The sequence below is a fragment of the Mauremys reevesii genome, linkage group 2 (assembly GCF_016161935.1).
Source record: "Mauremys reevesii isolate NIE-2019 linkage group 2, ASM1616193v1, whole genome shotgun sequence".
Classification (NCBI taxonomy): domain Eukaryota; kingdom Metazoa; phylum Chordata; order Testudines; family Geoemydidae; genus Mauremys; species Mauremys reevesii.
This window is the reverse complement of record NC_052624.1, coordinates 214578404-214602335: the sequence shown is the minus strand read 5'-3', so window position 1 is coordinate 214602335 and position 23932 is coordinate 214578404. Positions and strand designations below refer to the sequence as shown.

The 23932-nt window shown below is 41.0% G+C and overlaps 1 protein-coding gene across 42 annotated transcripts in view; it reads right to left on the bottom strand.

Moving 5' to 3' along the window:
- DTNA (dystrobrevin alpha) overlaps positions 1–23932 on the bottom strand; it is a 323219-nt gene that overhangs the window by 151642 nt on the left and 147645 nt on the right. For 2 of the 42 annotated variants that reach the window (XM_039522830.1, XM_039522834.1), the window contains 2 exons: positions 14054–14220; positions 11904–11963 (listed from right to left, as the gene is read on the bottom strand). The exons of 36 other annotated variants lie outside the window; for them this stretch is intronic. The gene's annotated coding sequence lies outside the window, so the exon portion shown is untranslated. Of the gene's footprint in view, positions 1–6942; positions 7059–11903; positions 11964–14053; positions 14221–23932 lie in introns of those variants that run through there. 4 more of the 42 variants (XM_039522829.1, XM_039522835.1, XM_039522832.1 and 1 more) reach the window with 3 other exon arrangements.

Sequence of the window (23932 nt, the reverse complement as noted above, 5' to 3'; positions counted from 1 at the left end):
ATTGAATATACAAAAACAACGAGGAGTCTGGTGGCACCTTAAAGACTAACAGATTTATTTGGGCATAAGCTTTCGTGGGTAAAAAGCCCACTTCTTCAGATGCATGGAGACTGTTATTCTTTAAGAAATCTGTTAGTCTTTAAGGTGCTACCAGACTCCTCGTTGTTTTTGTGAATACAGACTAACATGGCTACCCCTCTGATAATTAATGTACATTTTTCTTATTTCACATATTCCAAAGGACATATATAGTTCTTATCCTGGAATGTACTACAGTTACTTCCTTTGCATCTATAATTAACCAAATTATTTTTATACCCAATCTGATTGGTTAAAAATTGGTCATGCTCTCCTAAATGGTCATAACACTCTTTGAAGGCCCAAGATCTTTATCTGACATCTGCACTAAGATGACCACCCCCTAAAAGGCTCGCCAATATGAAAACTGGCTTCTTGCAAGTGGAGCTAATAGGCTCTCTTCCAACCCTTCCCATGGAAGAGGAGACCTGACAGTCGTCCCAGCTCCCTGATTAAGATAAAAACTGGCTAATTTCCCCAATATCTCTTGTTCATGAGGGCCTGGCTCACCAGCTCAAACCCACCAGTAAGATGAGGAGAGAATGGCTGATCAACTCCTGTTGGGCAGAAGACATCAGGGAACTGGCTGGGCCAAACATTTATATGAGGTGACCTCCTTACTGTAACACCTCTGAAGACGTCAGTGTTCATTTACATTCTATAAGATCATAAAATAATTTGGTCTTTGCATGGGAAACAATAAAAAAATAGGCCTTATATTAAAAAAAATTTCTTAGACTATTATTTCCTTTAAGCAATGTTTACTGCCCTCGGAGCCAATCAACATTTGTTTTACACACATACCTTTTTGTCTTGTTTTTGTAATTATTCAATTAAACAAATACAAACTTGAACAAAAAATGAACTGTTTCAGTTTCAATTAACCTTTTAATTTCAGTGTTCATTTGTTCACTTCCTATATCATTTTAAACTGGTAAAAATCAAAGAAACCTTCAACATAAATGAAAGATAGCTTGACTGGAACGCCAATAGCTTCTTAGGTGACACGTCATCAGAGATTTCCTGTACAAACTGACAGTGAGGAAGAGTGGTGTATTTCTGAAACCTGAAGGATATGAAAAACAAAACTTATTTTTCTATTTTGCTCTGCTAACTTCAGCGGGATTAAAATCTAGACATTCCCATTTTTCCAGTTTAGCATTCCTCAACACATGCTCATCAGCTTCTCTGCAGTTGTCAAAAAAGGTGCTCAGAAGTCTCATCTGCCACTTTTAATTCTGAGCTGCAATTCCACACAAAAATATCGGTAAGTGAAGGCAGCTAACAGGCTTTTAGTTTTCACCTCATGACACAAATTACCAGAAGTAGCATTCTTAATTACAGCTAGTAGGTAGGTGGCACAGTGGGTTAATGCACTTGCCTTTCATTGCTGCAAACCTGTTTTTTTTTAAATCCAATTTCAGGTCACAAGTGAAATGAGTTTGGTGAAGCCTGCCCAATCTGCAGTGGAGATTATGTGGTTGCATCACAGAGTCATCACATAATTTGACACAACTGGCAGTCTATCCATTCCCTAAGGGGTGGGGAAGCTTGTGACCTCTGGCTGTTCCACACCCACCTCCAAGTAGTACGAGATCAGTCTGTCACTTCTAAAACAATTCACCACATTAAACCTTCTCCTCACTCCTTTATAATTTGAAACCATGAAAAAACTGAGTAATTTATCCCAAATTTGATAATTTTGTGCCTGCTGATTTACAACAGTGAATGATGTACAACTCTAGACATGAATGTGTGGGCATAATCACACCCACCCCCCATCCCTCTGCACATAAGGGTGATGGTTACATTGGAAGGAGAAAAAAGAATCTCCTTAGAAATGCCAAGAAAAGAAATATTCCCAAATCAGGCACCACAAGAAAGTGACCAGCAGTGTTTTCACCCACAGAGTGGGGGTTTAAAAGTGGTTTGAAAATATCTGACCCCACTGAAAATCATAACACTACACATACACACACACCCTCTCTCTCTTCCCCTCCCCAACAAATATTGAGGCCTGATTTTCCCTTGCTCCCTTAAACAGTACACAAAAGGTGAAAGGATGCAACAAAGAGGGCAGGGAATCTCCCTAGTACAGGGACTGGGTATGACTTTGCTCTTTGCGATCCCCTGAACTAGTCTGCTGGGGTCTAGCACCTCTACCAGTACTGTACTCTCCAGGATGTGTGGGCAGTGGACTTGTGGGGAATAATCACACGCTGTATCAAGTGTGGCACACCAGCAATGCTCCCTCTTCCACTTCAAGAGACAATATTTCCCTGAGCCATAACGCATCTTGAGCTTTCGAGGGGCAATATCCTCTTCCGACTGTGGGACGTTAATTTCTAACCAGCCCACATGACCATAAGTGTCTCCACTCTTTAGGGAAGCTGCACTATATGCCCACATCCTGCATGCCAAAGTGCAGTCCTAAAATTCCCTATCTCCAGACCCAGCTGACTCCAATGCCAATGGATCATGGCTAAACTGCCCTTTCCTTTCCCTGTTTTAGGGTTTACAATTTGGCTTCATCTCCTGGCTGTATGCATATTATGCACAAAAAATAAGGTCTCTCTTACTTTAAATTTAGGGGTGTGGGAGTTACCAGAGCTCACAGCTCCAGCTTCTGGAATCAAGAGACTGCATGGGAATCTCAGTTTTCATTAAAAACGAGACTCTTGTGCTGATGATTGCAGAGAAAAGCTTGAAAATGTGAGATCCACAGGGCTCCATAATACTTATGGTGATGGGTGAATATGACCAGTTGGCTGCTTTATCACTCTCCTTTACACACTCCCATACACAAACCTCCTTTGCTCAAAAATTTGCCATTGCTGTTGTAGGAAGGGCCTCAATTCCCACAAGAGACCTGCTAGTTCCCCAGGTGTCCAATCCATTTTGCTAATGATTTTGAAGTCTTTTGAACCTTCAATCTGTAATGAAATATGGTAAAAATAATGCTTGAAGCTAACAACTGAGATCTTCTGATATAAAACTTTCTAGTTCTTTGGACTTCCAAGTGATACCACAATCTCCTGAGCACCATGAAAACCTGAATTAGCTTTTTCAGTGGTGGTTTCAGTATGGCTATTTTCTTGTGAGAATAACTTTCTTTGGAAGGAACTTCCTTTAGTATCCATAGGGATAGGTTTAGGTTGCATGGATCTACTGGAAATATCAGACCTGGAGTGTGGAGTTCTTGCTTGTTCATATGCCTACTACAGATCTGAGAAACATGGCACAGGAACTTTGTGCCCACTTTGGAACTGCTTCTATTTTGATTTGAGCTGGAGAACGTTCAAATGTGGTTCCCAAACTCTTAAATAGGGCATCTCTTGCTACTATCACTCTTGTACTTATTTATCCTTTGAAGAACATTATAACCATCTGACAACCAAATGAGGGACTGGATGACGGTGCCTGGTGTGGACCTCTCCACATTCATTAGTCATTGCTAGTGGTTTCAGTGACAGGGAGAGACTTAGTAGCCCCCTTAAATGGAAATGTGCGCATGTTATTATTTGCATATAAGAAACATCAGACTTAACAGCCTAGAAATTAAGCTGATTGTAAATTTTGAATCTGTTTTGTTCACCAACAAATTGCTGATTGCATTTTCAAACGTCTTTCTTCTGAGACACACACCTCCGTCACGGTCAAGTCTGTTAGATGGAGTCGTTTGTCCTGTTTTTTTTTCTATCAAGCCAGGACAGCGAAGAGCCGATAGTATCAATGAATGAGGTGTGTTGAAAAGGTACTGCCGAAGAAACTTTCCTTATACATAAACTCTCAGAGTGGATAGATGTGATAAATTCCTTGCAATTGCATTGCTGGAATCAATACAGTAATACTCTTAATGTTGTGTAGCATCTGAACAGCAGATTCACGTAGAATCAACAGATGCTTTTCACAGTAAGCAAATCTTAGCAGTCCTCTGTGTTTCCCCCAACTGGCTGGTGTACAAGAGGCATCCATATATTATATCGAGTTATTTATATTGCAGAAGTACTCAGAAGCCTCATTGTGCACAGCACTGTATAAACACATAAAACACCATCCCTGCCATGAAGAGTTTAAACAAGATGCAATGAGTTTGACAGACAATAGAAGGGAAGGAGAAAAGGTTTAAGATTGTGCACATACAAAGCCTAACAATGGCTGCAGTTCAAAAGTCTGAAACCAGTTACCCACAAAATTGGAGATCACTTTTCAAAACCAGAGCCTTTTTTTTTTCCAGATTTGTCCATTCTAATGTGACCCTAGAAATCCTATACAAGACACAGCTGATCCTACAGTAGTGGAAAAAGCTTAATAGCTATTTTCTGAGTAAAGCCTCAGTGTTTTTGTCTGCTGGGTCCCATAGAGATTATGGTCTTCAGCACAGAAATGACTATATTTTGACAGTGGTGCTACTATAGCAAAGATTAATGCCTCTGTAACACATGAAAATAAAACGAGCATATTCTACAGAACAGTAAATACACTGCCAGTTAACTCTCCTCCCCTTAATAACCTAATACAGGCCTGGATGCATTTCACAGAGAGGACATACTTATCAAAGTTGTCTTATACTTCCTCTACCTAATCCCTTTGTATTCCTTGGGTCAAATTCATCCCTGGAGTAACTCCATGCCACTCAGATGGGAACATGTGTGCAGTCACACCAGCGATGAAATAGTGAGAGCATACTTTACTTTGGGTAAGCCCTCCTGGGTCTCTGAACTAGATTCTTCATTCACAGAATTGGACCAGTTTCCTAATGCTAGAAAGATGAAGGGGTCAACTCAGTTTCCTCTTTGATTGCTTAGATAATTTGAACTTAAATTTTCCATGCTTTACTTGGACTAGCAGAATCAGAACTAAATCATGACCCTGTTTCATTTGACTGACTTCCCTTTTTGGCTAACTCTTGCACATTAAAGATCCCATGTTAATCAAATTTTGCTTCTTGTCAGATAATTCAACTCCCACTAACTCATTTCATCCTGGGAGTATAACAGGACTGTTCATTTATGAGCTTCCTTATTTCGCAACTCCTGTCTCCAAGCAAACAGGCACAAAAGAATACTTGCTTCTTTCTCAGGCTCTGCTAAAAGTCACCTCATTACAGAAGCCTACCGAAGGAATCTAGTTTAAATTTGTGATATACCTACTTACTCCCTATGATCTAGGGTAATGTTAACTTATTCTTTGCTTGTGACAAGTTTCCTACCATTCAGGCTTCTTTTCTCAGTTATACCATAATTGAGGCTGCCCCTTGAAGCATTAAAGGGATGGGAAACCTCACCTTTACACTAGCTGAAAGTTTCCACAGGAATGCTTCTGATTTGGCTCCAGTGGGAATGAGACTGAGACTTCTTCCTCTGGTTCATCCTCTAAACCGCTGATATTAATCTTTTGTAATACTGGGAAAGAAGGTACAGACTAGGCACTGAAAACCCTTTATTCAGGGAGTGGAGACAGCATGTCTTTCACTCTTTTGTAATGTACAGTATGGAAGGAGTGAGGAGGGCACGTCTTTTCCTGCTACTTTGTCAGAATCTGACTGTGAGAGACTCCATGATGCTGTCACACTGACCATCTCCCCGCCCAAATATATAGAATTTGTCCTCTCAAAAGTGATTGAATATTGTATTTTTGACAGAACTATAAACAGCAACACGTCTTTAGACACCTCATTGACCCCAAATCGATATAAACAGCATTTGGATAACGGAGGTGCCCTTGCTGCGGTTTTGTTTTCTGTGGAGGCAGCATTTTCTAGAGGGTCAAAGTGCAGGGCAGTTGTTATTTTTATGTGATGCTCTATTAACTGCCTCTGGTCTTTCATGGGAGAAGGGCAACTATATAGTGGAGGAATTGCGGGTACAACACTGAGGAAGAAGTATATCTGAAATGTCATGTCAGACATTTTCCAAAACATTGGAGGCTCCTCAGGACAGGCAGGATGGGCACTGCCTAATCCAACTTGAATTAGATCCATTATTATTATTAATCACGGTTGTAAATTGTCTCCAAACCCATCTTTGGGTGAGAGTTTTGCCTTCCCACTTTCAGAGGTCGCCATCCAAAAGGTGCTATTTGAAAGCCTGTCCCTTTTCAGAAAGGTAGGTTTGGAAAAAAAATCCTGTGTAGAAAATATGGGAGTAATGCTCCATTGAACTGGGACTATGGCTCTTACTAAACAGGTTAATCCCATGCCATTATTAACAGTTTATATCTGCCTATCCCTAGATGAATGGTTAACAGGGGCAAACATTTTATATTCAACTGCACTGCTCAGTTCTTGCTTCTGTCTCATCCCTACAAGTGTGCTGAAGTTTGGTTCAACTACACAAAAGAACTGACAGTTTTAAGCAGACATCACGAAATCTGAAGCAAGAAATAACAAGAGAATTCATTTCCAGAAGGATTCTGATGCATTTATGCAACAGAAGAAAAAAAATCTTAATAAATGCAATAGACTGCTAAAAAATGTTGCTAGTAAGACATCTCCAGCTAAATATATTTCTGGATTCTGACTGACAATAGAGCTGTTCTGAACCACTGTGCAGTTAAGAAATGTAATTGTTTCAGTTTTGCTTCAAGATACTGATTTTTTTTAAACAATAATGAAAATCCTCAGACTTTCGCATTGATTTGAGGGAAATCACCACCTACAATTCTAATATTCTTCATCTCTACACAGTGCAAAACAAATCTCCCAAAAATCTATAAATGTCTGACCACATGTTTACGCTCCCACATTAGCAAAATCAGTAGGTAATATACTTGGGGAAAAATTAAGAGGAAAAACCCTAGAAAGTTCTGCTATTGCCTCAGAGAGGGCAAGAAGACAGTTTAATAGATACCGTTGTACCTTACCTGATTCTGCAGTTTAATACAGCAACACACTCTTAATCCTTCTCTTTGAGTACAACATATGCTGGGAACTATAGCATTTGACCTTACACATTTCTACACAAGAAACTCCAAAGTAACCTTTAACTTCAATAAAAAGCTGTGTTCATTCTCCTCCTTATGTTCAGCACAGAGCAATCTAATACACCTCATCATGTGGTGTGTTGCCATAGCAGCATTGAATCCAGCTGCTGCAATACAAAAGACTGACAAAAAGTTGATTTTTTTCCCCTCCACCCAACCTGTAAAAGTCAAGGTGCTTTTCTTGTGCAGTAAATCTAACCCAAATAGACTTCTGCTACCTACAAGACCTACATTTGTGATAGAGTCTACAAAGAAACACATTAAAATTCACATGGGGGGTGGGGTGGGGGAGAAGGGGTTAAGAAAACCAAATGAGTTAATGTGAAATTGCCCTGATCCCTTAAACAGCTGATCATTATCTATCTGCTCATGCCATTTAGCAGTTTCAAAATTCAGATCACTGCCTCTGTAGAAAATGCAGTTACATAACCATACTTAACAGAAATACAACAGTAAAGCTGCATAGTAGGTGATGAACATTATCAAATACAGAAATCATAGACTCTCAGGGTTGGAAGGGACCTCAGGAGGTCATCTAGACCACTCCCCTGCTCAAAGCAGGACCAATCCCCAACTAAATCATCCCAGCCAGGGCTTCTTCAAGTCTGATCTTAAAAACCTCTAAGGAAGACGATTCCTCCACCCCCTAGGTAACCCATTCCAGTGATTCACCACCCTACTAGTGAAAAAGTTTTTCCTAATATCCAACCTAAATCTTCCCCACTGCAACTTGAGACCATTGCTCTTTGTTCTGTCATCTGCTACCACTGAGAACAGTCTAGATCCATCCTCTTTGGAACCCCCTTTCAAATAGCTGAAAGCAGCTATCAAATGCCCCCTCATTCTTCTCTTCTGCAGATTAAACAATCCCAGTTCCCTCAGTCTCTCCTCATAAGTCATGTGCTCCAGCCCCTTAATAATTTTTGTTGCCCTCCACTGGACAATTTCCAATTTTTCCACATCCTTCTTGTAGTGTGGGTCCCAAAACAGGACACAGTACTCCAGATGAGGCCTCACCAACGCCAAATAGAGGAGAATGATCATTTCCCTCGATCTGCTCGCAATGCCCCTACTTATACAGCCCAAAATGCCATTAGCCTTCTTGGCAACAAGGGCACACTGTTGACTCATATCCAGCTTCTCATCCACTGTAACCCCTAGGTCCTTTTCTGCAGAACTGCTGCCTAGCCACTCAGTCCCTAGTCTGTAGCAGTGCATGGGATTCTTCCGTCCTAAGTGCAGGACTCTGCACTTCTCCTTGTTGAACCTCATCAGATTTCTTTTGGTCCAATCCTCTAATTTGTCTAGGTCCCTCTGTATCCTTTCTCTACCCTCCAGCGTACCTACCACTCCTCCCAGTTTAGTGTCATGTGCAAACTTGCCGAGGGTGCAATCCACGCCATCCTCCAGATCATTAATGAAGATATGCAACAAAACCGTCCCCAGGACCGACCTTTGGGGCACTCCGCTTGATAACGGCTGCCAACTAGACATGGAGCCATTGATCACTACCTATTGAGCCCGACAATCTAGCCAGCTTTCTATCCACCTTATAGTCCATTCATCCAGCCCATTCTTCTTTAACTTGCCGGCAAGAATACTATGGGAGACCGTATCAAAAACTTTGCTAAAGTCAAGGAATAGCACATCCACTGCTTTCCCCTCATCCACAGAGCCAGTTATCTCATAGAAGGCAATTAGGTTAGTCAAGCATGACTTGCCCTTGGTGAATCCATGCTGACTGTTCCTGATCACTTTCCTCTCCTCTAATTCCTTGAGGACCTGCTCCATGATTTTTCCAGGGACTGAGGTGAGGCTGACTGCCTGTAGGTCCCTGGATCCTCCTTCTTCCCTTTTTTTTAAAAATGGGCACTACATTGGCCTTTTTCCAGTCATCTGGAACTTCCTCCGATCGCCATGCATTTTCAAAGATAATGGCCAATGGCTCTGCAATCACATCTGCTAGCTCCTTTAGCACCCTCGGATGCAGCACATCCGGCTCCATGGCCTTGTGCTCGTCCAGTTTTTCTAAATAGTCCTGAACCACTTCTTTCTCCACAGAGGGCTGGTCACCTCCACCCCATACTGTGCTGCCCAGTGCAGCAGTCTGGACGCTGACCTTGTTCGTGAAGACAAAGGCAAAACAAGCATTGAGTACATTAGCTTTTTCCACATCCTCTGTCACTAGGTTGCCTCCCTCATTCAGTAAGGGGCCCACACTTTCCTTGACTTTCTTCTTGTTGCTAACATACCTGAAGAAACCCTTTTTGTTACTCTTAACATCTCTTGCTAGCTACAACTCCAAGTGTTATTTGGCCTTCCTGATTTCACTCCTGCATGCCTGAGCAATATTTTTATACTCCTCCCTGGTCATTTGTCCAATCTTCCACCTCTTGTATGCTTCTTTTTTGTGTTTAAGATCAGCAAGGATTTCACTTTTAAGCCAAGCTGATCGCCTGCCATATTTACTATTCTTTCTATTCCATCGGGGTGGTTTGTTCCTGCAACCTCAATAAGGATTCTTTAAAATACAGCCAGCTATCCTGGACTCCTTTCCCCAGGGGATCTCCCAGGGGATCCTGCCCATCAGTTCCCACAGGGAGTCGAAGTCTGCTTTTCTGAAGTCCAGGGTCCATATTTTGCTGCTCTCCTTTCTTCCTTGTGTCAGGATCCTGAACTCAACCATCTCATGGTCACTGATTCTCACGTTCCCATCCACTTTTGCTTCCCCTACTAATTCTTCCATTTGTGAGCTGCAGGTCAAAAGAGCTCTGCCCCTAGTTGGTTCCTCTAGCACTTGCACCAGGAAATTGTCCCCTACACTTTCCAAAAACTTCCTGGATTGCCTGTGCACTACTGTATTGCTCTCCCAGCAGATATCAGGGTGATTGAAGTCTCCCATGAGAACCAGAGACTGTGATATGGTACCTTCTGTTAGTTGCTGGAAGAAAGCCTCGTCCACCTCATCTCCCTGGGCTGGTGGTCTATAGCAGATTCCCACCACGACATCACCCTTGTTGCTCACACTTCTAAACTTAATCCAGAGACTCTCAGGTTTTTCTGTGTATTCATACTGGAGCTCTGAGCAGTCATGCTGCTCTCTTACATATAATGCAACTCCTCCATCTTTTCTGCCCTGCCTGTCCTTCCTGAATAGAAATAAGTCAGAGGCACTATTTCTAGCATGTTGGCCTTGGGAAAGATTTACGTACATTGCTACTTAACTGTCGAACAGAACTGTATTGCTTCAGAAAATGCGAATGAAACAAGACTTTACTATTCATTACCATTATATCATCACTAACCACAGCGAAATTGTTTGACTTAAATATGGATGGTTTACGTTTCTATACAAGTTCACAGATGACATAGTCTTCATAGTAATATCATTAAAATATGGTCTTTGGATACTGGATGGTTCTGGAATTGTAACAGAATATGGAATCTTCCAACTGTAAAGCCCCAATCCTGAAACTGGATCCATTAGGCTAGACACTTGCTATGGTGCAGAGACTCACATAACCTTAATTACCTGTGTGAATCTAGCCAAAATTAGAGACTAAAAGCAGTTACCATCTGAAGGTTGTTCAGAGGCCTATGCAAACAGAGGGTCTCAAATAAATCCCTAATGTACAGGTGTCCTCAGCATGACTGCCATTCTAATTAGCATCATTTTTAGCAGGAGAGAGGCGATAATTAGACAGGCATGGGCACCTTTCACCAGTAGGTGTTTCCTTCAAGTCAAGCTTATGGCATATTGGCAGGGCTGTCAGTCACGTTTCATAAGAACTAAATTCACTTTAAGGTAGTCTAAAGAGAGCTGCTGCAACGGTAACGTTCTGCACTGACGTGCTGGGTATTTGAGGTAGAGTCTCTCTCTCTTGTTCCCAGGGTTACAAAAACTGTTCCAAGGGAGAAGCATGGCAACCCTTCATGAAGTAAACTCAAAGTAAGAGCAAAAGTTCCACTACTACTGTGGCAGCAAGCTATGAGTTTTCCTGCCCAATCTGTCCTATGCCTGAATTTGAAAGCCAAGCCATAGAGAAGCCATATACCAGCATGAGATGGGGGGTGGGGTGGGGTGGTTTTCTTGAAAGATGGCCAGCTACCACCACCACCAAAAATGTAATCTTCGACTCAGAGATTTATTAAAGGACCCAACCTAGTGCCAAATTAATTCCTATAGCTACTTAAATGAAGAAGCTTTCAAAACCAATGAAGGCATCTTTAGTTTAAAACAACCGATAAAAGCTAGTTTCTGAGCTCAGATCTATTATATTTTTATGGGCGTACAGAGCCCCAGGTGAATCTCTGCCACAGAAGCCTCTCAAGTTTGAAAATAGCAATGCAGTTTCCTGGATGAATCACCTTACTATGCCTCACACACATGCAGCTATTTATTTGCTTATTTATTTTTAAAAAAATGCTACCTGGTATTCCAGATGTATGGATAAAATAGACAAGATATGGAACAAGAGAACAGAGTTATAACCACAATTAACCCCCTCATTCTCAGATTGGTATTTTACCCTCTCGTGTATCATCTCCCAGTCAATTTCTTCCCTAAATCACCCTTACCTCAGGAAAAACTTGGAGGAACTGATAAGCTGAAGTTACACATCTGAATACAGTTCCGGTTGCTATACATTTATTTGCAAAGTCCTTTGGTTAGTATGTTAAATGAGAAGTTACAAAATACAAAAGCTGCAAGCAAAGTGAAATTCCCATGGATGATGCCTATTTTACTATCTTTCATGTGTACTTTTGATGGCTTAAGAAAGCAGGCAAGGCAAAAAAAAAATCTATTGGAACAGCTTAATAGAGTATTAAAAGGAAGTCACCTGTTTCAGCAGAAAATGACTATGAATAAAAGGTTTTGTATAGCAGTAGTTCCTTTCTCTCTGAAATAAACAAAAAAATCCAGTTCAGATGACTGAAGTACTCTTGGGTCTGGGACAACCCACTGAAAGTCTCCATAGTCCATGATTCATGGCAATGCCCTATTGAGTGGGCATGTAAGGCAATGACTGCACTGGAAATATAGCATCTGCTATCTCTTTACACACAGGGAGATGAAGCAAAGATTAATAGAGCCACATTTTGAATAATTCATGTTTGCTCTGGAGTGCAAGGGCTAAAAGCAGACTTCTGTGTCACTCACAGTTACTGCTTCCCCCAAGACTTTTTTTTTCTTTGAGCAGCGTCTAACTGTAGTGGCTCACTTTAAAGTTCCTTTTTTTCCCCCTATAAGAATTGCCAGTGTGAATGGTATTCCCCATTCATTGAGAGTCTAGGGAATAGCTCTGAAACCTTCACTATCTCTAAAACTGGTAGGCACTTACAAAAAAAATGTTCCTGATGCATGTAGGAACTAGCTTCCAGATGGTGTTTGCTTTTGAAAGGAAAGGTTCTATTGTGGTTTGAAGCAACAAGTGCTTATTGTCCTGGAACACAGTAAGTTAATTTCCTCTCTTGGGGGAAAAAAAAAAAAAGACATTGAGCTAATGTGAAATATATTCAAATGAAGGTAAGTCTGCTTTCTTTTAAATACATTATGCTTAGGGACTGTTAATTTTTCTTGTACAGCATCAAGCACATTATTGCTTAATAAAATAATTTACTATTTATATTTGTGATGAAAGTATTTTGCAAATATTTTTCATGCTAGAAATGCTATTTCTTTATTTAGATTTCTATAAAAGACAGCTGTTCCTACTGGTATAGTGGTACTTGATCATTATGTAAAATACCCACACCATACAAAATAAAACTAGCAAAACCAACCCTGACCCATATAACAAAACAGTCAACTGCTGTATGAATCTAGCTCAGGTCAGCAGTTGGGGTAGACTGTAACTCTATGGTTGCTTTTCAGCGTGAGGCAGTGAGTAGCTGTGCTACACCAGGAGCAGAAAAGAGTCCCACTTCCTCCCTACTTGCTCTAGAAAGTGTGTAAATTACTTCATTTACCATGTTTTCATGGAGACTTATTCCTCCTACACGCCAGTCAGCTAGTCAGGCCAGTGAGTGGTAGGGAGGAAGCACAGATCATTCCCATACTCAAGGCTGCCGACCCAAAACATTTTAAAGTCATAACTCAGGCCTTAAAGAATCAGAAGAATGGCTTAAAAACCATGATTTTTTTTAACTAATTAATTTTCAGTTTTATTTGCCTTTAGGTTTCTGAGTTTTTAGATTACACTCAGGTCACATCCAGGCTTTTCTCTGCAAGTATGGAGGCTGGAAATTAAATGAACTCTAAACGAAAGCTGGGACTTTAACCCCATCAAATGCCTTCAGGACTAAAATAAACACTAAATATCATGATGCTTGCAATGAAATTGCAAGAGCTAGCAAACCCAAGTACACATCTCTCATTGTCCCCTCCCTATCCATTTGCTCCCATCTCTCATTGTCCCCTCCCTATCCATTTGTGTATTGGGAAAATAGCAACTTGCTCTCATCACCCCAACTCCAGCCAGTTGCAATCTGAGCAGGGCCAAAAAAGGAGTAAGTAGAAGTAGTGAGGGGGGCTTAATCTGCTGAGCAGCTAAATAAAATAAATAGTCCCTTCTGTGACATTATATTTCATATTCTTTATGAAAATATGCTTGTGGTAGGAATATGACATAACTAAGATATGCTTTATGCAAGATAACTCTTGTAAGGTATAATTGGAAAGGTTATAATTTACTAATTTACTAATATGATTATCCTATTTGTATGCATGTATCATTTCTGTATCTCAAATTAGGAATATTGACTATATATTTCAACTATGCTACTTTGGGTGATGCCCACTGCTAACACTTCAGGTACAACAATGAAAAAACCCATCAGCAAGAGACAATGGACTGTAAAAGAGCTTAGTCTTCTTGTGAAAAGTTGGGTAGTTATGCAGAGTATCTCCCCTTCCTTGACTCACAGAACTTCAACTGGTTATGCACTGCAGTTTTAGGTACATTTTAGTGTTCTGTGATCCTCTGCTTGCCTTTGGAAGAATGGCAGATTACTTCTCTCATTTTAGGACTGGTCTTCACTACCGGGGAGATTGATGCTGCTGCAATCGATGAAGCGGATGTCGATTTAGAGGGTCTAGTAAAGACCCACTAAATCGACAGCAGAGCTCTCTCTGGTTGCCTCCGGTACTCCAGCTTCCTGAGAAGAATAAGGAAAGTCAGTGAGACAGCGTCTCCCGTCGACGCAGCGCAGTGAAGACACCAAGGTAAGTCGACCTAAGCTACGTCAATTCCAGTTACGTTATTCATGTAGCTGGAGTAGCGTAACATCTTAAGTCGACTTACCCCGACTTACCTTCCACCTCTAGACTCCATCAGGATTGCCTTTGGTTTTCTTGCCTTTAGAGACTGTGCATACTCATGACCCATTCCTGAAGATATTCACTACTAAATGTAGTGTCTTCTCTGTCCGGTAGTCCCAATGAACTCATTGGCACATCTCACCATAGTAAGCACAAAGGTGTGCTTAGGAATAAGTGTTTGGAGTTTGTTATTTAGTATTGTTGCCAGAATGAAAATTAAAGTATCTCCAAGAAATTGGAACAAACATGCAAGATCATCATCTCAGGAAACTCTTTGTTGAGACAAATGACTTTTTTTTAGCATTTTTTAATGCATAGTATTTAAAAGGTATTTACAAAGAAATTGGGTCCCTCTGCCTCCATGGTTACTAACAAGTTCCAGAAGAGAATATTATAGTCAACACCAACATTTTCATCTTTATATTTTAACATGTGACTTCTAGGAGAGCTTCAGCATAATCAGCGCATAGAACCAGCTGGGCTAGTCAATCCAGCAATAAGTCTCCTGCCACCCATCTGAAACTAACGTGGATGCTTCTGTTAATTCATTTAAAGCTCTTCTTGCTTTCTGACATACCTCCCACTGGTTGCTAGGCAACCACAACAGTACCGCAGCACATACACATTAAGCATGATGTATGTGTGTGCGCACGCATGTTTTAATGAGCAAACAGCCATGATCTAAAATAGATTTTTTTTAATGGAGCATGTATGATTCTAAGTCTGTATGGGTCTTTCAGAAGTCAGATGATAAACAGTGTTTGAAGACACAAACACACATATACAATAGATTGGAGTTTACTGCTATATACCTACTGTCTGCTTCAAATAAATGATCTCTTCCCTCTTTAAAAAAAGAAAATTTTCAGTGATAGGAATATAGAGCTCAATCAGCACAAGGCTAGAAGATATACTCCCCAGAACCTCTTCTTGTTCCAAGGCAATTGAGAGAGTACTAACAAGTTTTTTTTTTAAAGGTTCATGATATTAATTTACTGATCTATTTTGCTGCAGTCATACCACCCGAGGTTATGAGTAGTACAGATCTCACAAGCTAAAAAAGAGTCACTTGTCAATATTTAATAAAAACCACAAAGACAAAAACTGGGATGTCAGAAGAGGTGCTTGTGAATCAGTAGGTGGCACTCTTCCCTCTGAGTCAGTGCTGATATAGCGTTCCAGTAAGGTATTACCTCCCAGTATATGTTATAAAGCAAAGATTCCGATCACCTATTGTTAAGGAGTTCATTGCACTTTTTCCTGTTCTAACCCAAATTGTAATTTTGGCAACTAGATTCTGTTTGCTACAATTCCCCCCTGCAGTTTCAATTGGGTCTGACATTCTTCTTCACTTCCAGACCATAAATTTGGTGTTCTTCTGGAAGTAGAGGGAGTAAAGATTCCCACGTGCAAAGTTTTGTAAAGCACTTTGGAATCCTTAGGCTATTACTCATGATTATTATGGCTACATCTGCATATGGGTAAGCTCATCCCAGTGTTCATTTGTCAAAATTGCCAGGTCACCATACAAATTTGGAACAATTAGCAAACTCTGTTCAAGAACAGCTGAAGATGCTGGAGGCAGGGCAGGATTAAGGCAACCCACGGCACTAGGCACACCACAGCAGGGCATGCTCTGGGCTATGCCCCAGTGAGCCACCCACCTCCCCCTTAAAATGGTGGAAGCAGGGGAACACCAGTGCTCTACAACAGTAAAGGTTCCTCCCCCAAGGGGAGCTCACCACAGTACTTACCCCAGCAGCTGGAGTGTATATGTGTGTGTGAGCCACTGCGTTCTTCTCTGCTTGAGTTCTCTACTGGGGTCATGGTGACAGAGCTGCCCACAGTATTGGGTCTTAAAATAACACTCCACTGCAATTTACATCTCCCAGACCTAGTTTCAGGCACTCTGCCGACTCAGGCAGCATCACTGAATAGGTTATGCTCAATTCACATTTTTAGCTTCTCAGCCAGGAGGGCTAGGAAACTTCCTTAAAAAATGAATGTTCAGATTCCACCCTCATTATGAGATTCCAGGAGTTGGGGAACCTAGGCATGGGCCTATAATATCTATGGGAGACTAGCAAAGATTCCTCTAACAGTTGAAGTAAACAGTGCTCAAAAACCATGGCAACAAGCACAGCATAAATACCTAGACAGCTAGCTGATTGTATAAAAGTGTACTTCCTTTCTAGATTGCAGTGTTATCATCCCTATTCAAGCATCATCTGTATTGTGCTGTGGGGCTGTAATGGCATGCCTTTATTTTTTTTAAAAAGTGTGTTATGAAAGTTATTTTGCCCTAAAGCTGCAATAACCTGCATAGTTTACTTTGTTTTCTAAAGGACCGCACTATCTGTATAAAAGAGCCCTGAAAGGGACAGTCAAGTTAAAACCAAAAACCACATTTGTCTGAATTTATTAATCTGCTGTTGCTGCAGATTAAATGACTGCAATTGAAGAGGTTAATGAAATACATTTTTTTCCTTTGTTTTTTTCAGTTTGTTTGTGCTGAGCTTTTGACAGCCTGTTATGTCTAGTCAGTTTCACTCTTCACTCTGTGTGGACTTTTCCAATATGAGCAGAGGGTTGAGGGACAAGGACAGTACATGAAACTACTTTTAACTTTTTTTTTTTTAAGCTGAGTAGATTTCAAGTTGAAGAGTCCTTTTCAGCTTTTTGAAGTCAAGAAACTAGAGATATTTTCTGTAATTTTAAAACTGATGTTACTATTTTATTTCAGTTGCCGTCTCTTTACTTCTCCCCCTCTGACATCATTACCTAGAAACTTTCTCTCTCTCCTTAAGTAACTTGCTTGTAAGCAAGTTTGGAAGACCAATAGGAGATACTGACAAAATGCTTCAGATATTTGAGTCTCCTCACTATTTGCACGGAGTTAACTAAGGCTCCAACACTGCTCAGACTATACACATGCTTATCTTTACACTATGTGAGGAGTCTCACTGAGCCCACTGCACGCCATTAAACATAGTCTAAGTCCTTCATTGACATAGATTTAACAATTAAAGGGCAGGGACACCATTTCGGAATAATTCTGGGATGGGGGCAAAGTTGGGCTAGCATATAGAACATTATATGTGGTTATATGCTGCAAAGTTGGGGAGTGGAGGCAGAGTAGACCGCCTAATGGAACACACAGAATTATGAAAAATCTGGGGTTAAGGTGGAAGCCAAGGTCAATGGGGACAACTGCCCCCCTTCCCCACAGCTAATGATCCCCCTGTTAAACAGAAATAAACCCTTGGTTATCATTCAAAGGCTTGTTGCACTTTTAAATTAATGCACTGGAATGCAGTATTTTCCCTAAATCTCTCTGAAGGGATATTGCATTTTTTTTAATTTAATAAAAGTAAAGATAGATGAATCCAGCAAATTTTACACTACCCAAAAAGAGATAACATGAAATATATAAGCCACCACCAGGCAACAATTACAATAATGTGGCATCATTACCACATCCGTCTGTTATTAGCATGGAAGAGAAGTATGAGAAATGGCATGGTGATGAATGTAAAAACCTTCCTAGTGACACCTTTGAGGAAGATGTGACTATGAAGACTGGCTGAGTCACAGTGTTGTTTACGTGACTTACGGTAAAATAGGCCTGCCATTCCTGTTGGGACTGCACTGAAATGCAGGGTTCTTTAGGGAGGGAAGGGAACAGGAGTTCTTAAACCACCACTGTTAGGTGATTATTCTGTTTCACTGAATCTTCACTACACTAGCTGAAGTACAATGAGCATCCTCCGCAGTTTGCAATTTACAGGTGTGGGTACTTCAGCAGACTTTCCAAATCCCTCATATGGGCACTTAGATATAAGACAGGCTAAAAGGCTAATTTCAGTGTTCAAACTACTGGTTCGGATGTCCTGTTAAGAGGTCCGCCCTTGTAAGTTTGCCCTCATTCATCACAGCCACATATTTTCTCATCCATTTTCCCTAGTGTGTAAAATGTAGCACTGGAAACAGGGGACCACTCTGACGAAAGATAGCTCACATGTTATAGCAGCTCTTTTGTGCAGGGCTTCGGGGGGAAGGATCTCTCTTTTTGGTTAAGATTAAGCTTTGGTACTGATTTTAGAATTGCTACAACTATCTTATTAATTTATAAACTATAATATGGGTTAGTCAGTTAATGTGCTTCATTTTCACCTCCAGAAATTCTTTTCCTGCTTATTCACAAATGTAAATAAATTCGATATTCTCCCACTGCTTTTCTACACCACAATTTTCCCCACTCAAATTGGGAAGATCATCAGTCTTTGCTTAGGAGAGGCCAAGGTGTGAAACAGTGGGAGTGATGCAGATTGGAACAGATGTAAAATGGTAAAACTAAGTATGGAGAATTGAAAAATTCTTATATGAATTATTAAAACTGGTTTGTGCTCACTGAATTTTTTTTCCCCCTGATGGGAACCCTTAAAGCCAGATCTCTGATCACTTAAAAGTGCAATCAACTCAAAGTGTATTTATAGTAGATCACACTCAAGACTGCAGACTTTGGAAACAAGAGGAAGCCATCCAGCTTAGCAGAGGTTAAAAGAACTTGCAGAAAGCAGAGCCCAAAGGGTCAAAACATCACCTTTAAATGTGACAGATGTGGCAGAGATTGTCTCACTCCCGTGGGTCTTTTCAGCCACAGCTGCCATAAAACCAACTGAGTAAAATTTTTAATCTCGCAGGGACGCATACCCAGGGCCAGCCGTAGGCATATTCAGCATATGCAGCTGTGTAAGGCACCCACAAATTTGGGGCACCACTGGGACAGAAAATAAGAGTGGGTCGGCTCCCACACTGCAGTCTTCTTAGGTAGGGGCCGTATTCACAGAGCCAAATGCACTGCCATTCTGTGTGAGGGAGAGGGTGGGGGGGGCGTGTCTCTGCACAGAACTGTGACTCTCTGCCGCCATGAGGCAGGCTGGGTGGTTCGGTATCCTTTGCTGCCTCATCCCTCGCCCCTGGGCTGCGAGCCTGGGCTTCTGCTGTGTACAAAGCTCGATGTGTCAGCAATGGGGGCATGCAGATCCATGGGCGGGGGCTGTGCCCCAAGTCAGGAATAGGGGCACCAGTTTAATACTACTACATAGGGCTCCATAAAGCCTAAGGAGGGGCCTGCGCATACGCCTGGTCTTTCCAGAAAGAGTTCCTTGTTAGGAGGAGAGATTTCTCCATTACATTTAAAGATTAACTATTAAAAATTAACTGTGTTAGTGTTGTTAATTTATATACTATTCTTAATACCAACTGGGAAATTTGAAGATATTTTCTTTTAAAACTGATTTGTCACTTTTCATTTGGCAAACCTTGATTTCTTTCTGTCTTGAGCCAAAATTAACAACAGCTTCAGTGTATAGCCCTAACCTCTCCCTGCCAAGACATCTTCAACTGTGCACCAACTTCATTAAATGCTATCAAAATAACCCTGGAAATAGTGTTTATCAGTTTATTGCTGAATAAGGCATTTTGTATTTAGGCCCAGCTTTCTTTTATTTTGCCAAAAGAAAATTGTGAAAACAAATATCTGGCATCATTTATACTTCGTGCTCAGTCTGGATTTAGCAACAACAAAAACCACAACCCACCCAAACCTCCAATGCTGTTATTTTCAAAGCTCCTCTATGCTCTAAACTCCCAATAGGGAACATATGGAGAACCTCCCACTAGTATGCAAAAAGCAGTCTGAAAAATACTAAACTAGATTTCTGACTTTGGTGCTCATGAAAAGTAAAAGGATAATAGCTGTGACCATGTCCTGATGCTGTGAAGTCTTCCACATACAGACCTGCTAATATATGTCATCCTAGCTCATGAATCCCACTAACAAGCATCTGATAAACAAGCTAAATACAGTTGTGTCTGTTAGTCTACATCCTTAGATTTTTCATTCCACTCACATAAATGTTACTGCTGGGGGCTTTCTGCAGCAAAAAATTAAAAATTCTGTACATTGTCAAAATAGGGCTGTCTAGCAATTAAAAAAATCCACCACAATTAAGTGTGCTGTTAAATAGAATGCCCTTCATTTACATATTGTTGGATGTTTTCTACATTTTCAAATTTATTGATTTCAATTACAACACAGAATACGTGCTCACTTTATTTTGATTACAAATATTTGCACTGTAAAACAAGAGAAATAGTATTTTTCAATTTACCTAATACAAGTACTATTGTGCAATCTATCATGAAATTTGAACTTGCAAATGAGGAATTTTTTTTTAAACAGAGTTTATTAAAAAATAAAACAATGTCAAACTTTTGAGCCTACAAATCCACTCAATCCTATTTCTTGTTCAGGCTATCATTCAGACAAATAAGTCTGTTTACATTTGCAGGAGATAATGCTGTCCACTTCCTGTTTACAATGTCACCTAAAAGTGAGAACAGGTGTTTGCATGGCCCTTTTGTAGTCAGCATTGCAAGATATTTACATGCCAGATGCACTAAAGATTCAGATGTCCCTTCATGCTTCAAAACACTATTCCAGAGGACATGCATCCATGCTGATGGGTTCTGCCTGATAACGATCCAAAGCAGTGCAGACCGCACATGTTCATTTTCATCATCTGAGTCAGATGTCACCAGCAGAAGGTTGATCCTCTTTTTTGGTGGTTCGGGTTCTGTAGTTTCTACATTGGACGGTTTCTGCTTTAAGACAGCTGAAAACATGCTCTACATCTCAGATTTTGGAAGGCACTTCAGATTCTTAAACCTTGTCTCGAGTGCTGTACCTATGTTTAGAAATCTCACATTGGTACCTTCTTTGCATTTTGTCAGATCTGCAGTGAAAAATGTTCTTACAATGAACAACATGTGCTGGATCAGCTGAGACTGTTATAACATGAAATTTATGGCAGAAGTGGGTAAAACAGAAGGAGACAAAATTCTGCCCCAAGGAGTTCAGTCACAAATTTAAATTAATGTTTTTTGTTTTTAAACAAGCACCATCAGCATGGACACATGTCCTCTGGAAAGGTGGTCGAAGCATAAAGAGGTAGTTGACAATTTAGCATATCTGGCAGGTAAATACCTTGCCATGTCGGCTACAAAAGTGCCATGCGAACACCCATTCACACTTTCTGGTGACGCTGTAAATAGGAAGTGGGCATGTTATCTCCTGTAAGTGTAAACAAGTTTGTTTGTCTTAGTGACTTTCTGAACAAGAAGTAGGACTGATTGGACTTGCAGGCTCTGAAGTTTTACTTTTTTTATTTTTGAATGCAGTTATGTAACAAAAACATTTACATTTGCACTTTCAGGATATAGAGATTGTGCTACAGTATATTGTTTATCATTTTACAGTGCAAATATTTGTAATCAAAATATAAAGTGAGCACTGTACATGTTGTATTGTGTTGTAACTGAAATCAATATTTGAAAAAAAAGTAGAACATCCAAAAACATGTTTAATACATTTCAATTGGTATTCTATTGTTTAACAATGTGATTATTTTTTTTAAATCACAATTAATTTTGCCTTAATCATGTGAGTTAACGGCGATTAAGTGACAACCATACAAAACAACACCAGTTTCAATTATTTTGGTAATTTATTTCAAAATACTTGTCAGCAAGTATGTCTGTAATAATACAGACACAAAAATTCCCCAAGATGTAGAGAGTTAAAGAAACTCCTATGACAATGCAATTCCTGTTTCTCTGCCCCCTTCCCCACCACAGAACCCAGACCGGGCGAGGAGGGGTACACAGACACCCACACCCCCTCCCTCCCCAGAGCCCAGCCACAGCTGTCCCCCCACCCCCCAGAGCCCAGCCAATACACCCAAATCCCCTCCCACCCAGAGCCCAGCCATCGGACCCCCCGAGCCACCCCCCAGAGCCCAGGGATCCAGAAGGAGAAACAGCCTGATGCTCAGTCCCAGGCTTGCATGGAGTGTCCTGTGCACCTGTTTCCTTCCCTCAGGGCATGCTGGGAACTGCAGCAGCCAGGAACCCTCTAGCTCAGGGATCGGCAACCTTTCAGAAGTGGTGTGCAGAGCCTTCATTTATTCACTCTGATTTAAGGTTTCACATGCCAGTAATACATTAACGTTTTTAGAAGGTCTCTTTCTATAAGTCTATAATATATAACTAAACCAGGGATAGGCAACCTATGGCACGTGTGCCGAAGGCTGCATGCGAGCTGATTTTTAGTGGCACTCACACTGCCTGGGTCCTGGCCACCGGTCCGGGGGGCTCTGCATTTTAATTTAATTTTAAATGAAGCTTCTAGCAATTTTGAAACCTTATTTACTTTACATACAACAATAGTTTAGTTATATATTATAGACTTCTAGAAAGAGACCGTCTAAAAAGGTTAAAGTGTATTACTGGCACACACAAACCTTAAGTGAATAAATGAAGACGTGGCACACCACTTCTGAAAGGTTGCCGAACCCTGAACTAAACTATCGTTGTATGTACAGTAAATAAGGTTTTTAAAATGTTTAAGAAGCTTAAACATTAAAATGCAGAGCCCCCCAGACTGGTGGCCGCCTTCGGCATGCGTGCCATAGGTTGCCTACCCCTGCTCCTTCTCCCTCTCCCCAGCAGTGTTCTCTATGTGCGAGCTGGGCTCTGCTGGGTCCAGTGCCCCTAGTGGCATCTAGCAGTACTGCAGCCCATTTCTGTGTGGGAAAGGAAATTCTACATCAGGGGTTCTCAAACTGGGGGTCGGAACCCCTGAAGTGGTCACAAGATGTCAGCCTCCACCTCAAACTCCGCTTTGCCTCCAGCATTTATAATGGTGTTAAATATATTAAAGTGTTTTTCATTTATAAGGGGGGGTTGCACTCAGAGGCTTGCTATGCGAAAGGGATCACCAGTACAAAAGTTTGAGAACCACTGTTCTACATGCACAGCATTAATTTCTGTATTGTGCAGTGGCACAGAATTCCCCCAGGAGTAATTGAATGTGTATTCCAGTGTAGACCTGTTCAAGACATTTCTTCAACAGGCCGTACAAAACTCCATGCACAACCTTCTCTCCTTTCCCCACACCCAATAAGCCTACTCTTATCTGCTGTGTGGTTTCCATGAGGGAGGAGGGACCAAGCCAACATCTTGCTACCCACCATACCCCACCTGTCTCCATATTTTCAAGAGAAGGTGTAGTGGCCTGCTTCCCCTCTCCTTTCCAAGGCTAAACTCAGGCCTTCCTGAAGACAAATGAGTTTTCCACTTCCAAGTCTGGTGGAAAGGCATCCAACAATCTGAGTCCTGTTTCCTGGCTACTTAAATTTAAAAGGCAATGTGGAATTTTTACCCAGAGGGTATTGCTACATTACAAAACTCCTTCACCCGTTCATGTAAGCACCACTGATCTCTCCCTCCCTCCCTCCGCACATTGTGAGTGACATAGAAACTAACATCAACCATAAGAGGAAAGGTTCCTCACTAGTGCAGTTCACCTGAAATACAAAAACTCTAAAGTGTCCAAAATTCTAGTGCAACCTTATTTTAAAAAACCACACACACTTTTCACTGCAAGTGCCACCCCTTCCATCATTAAAGGAAAGGTGGGTTTTG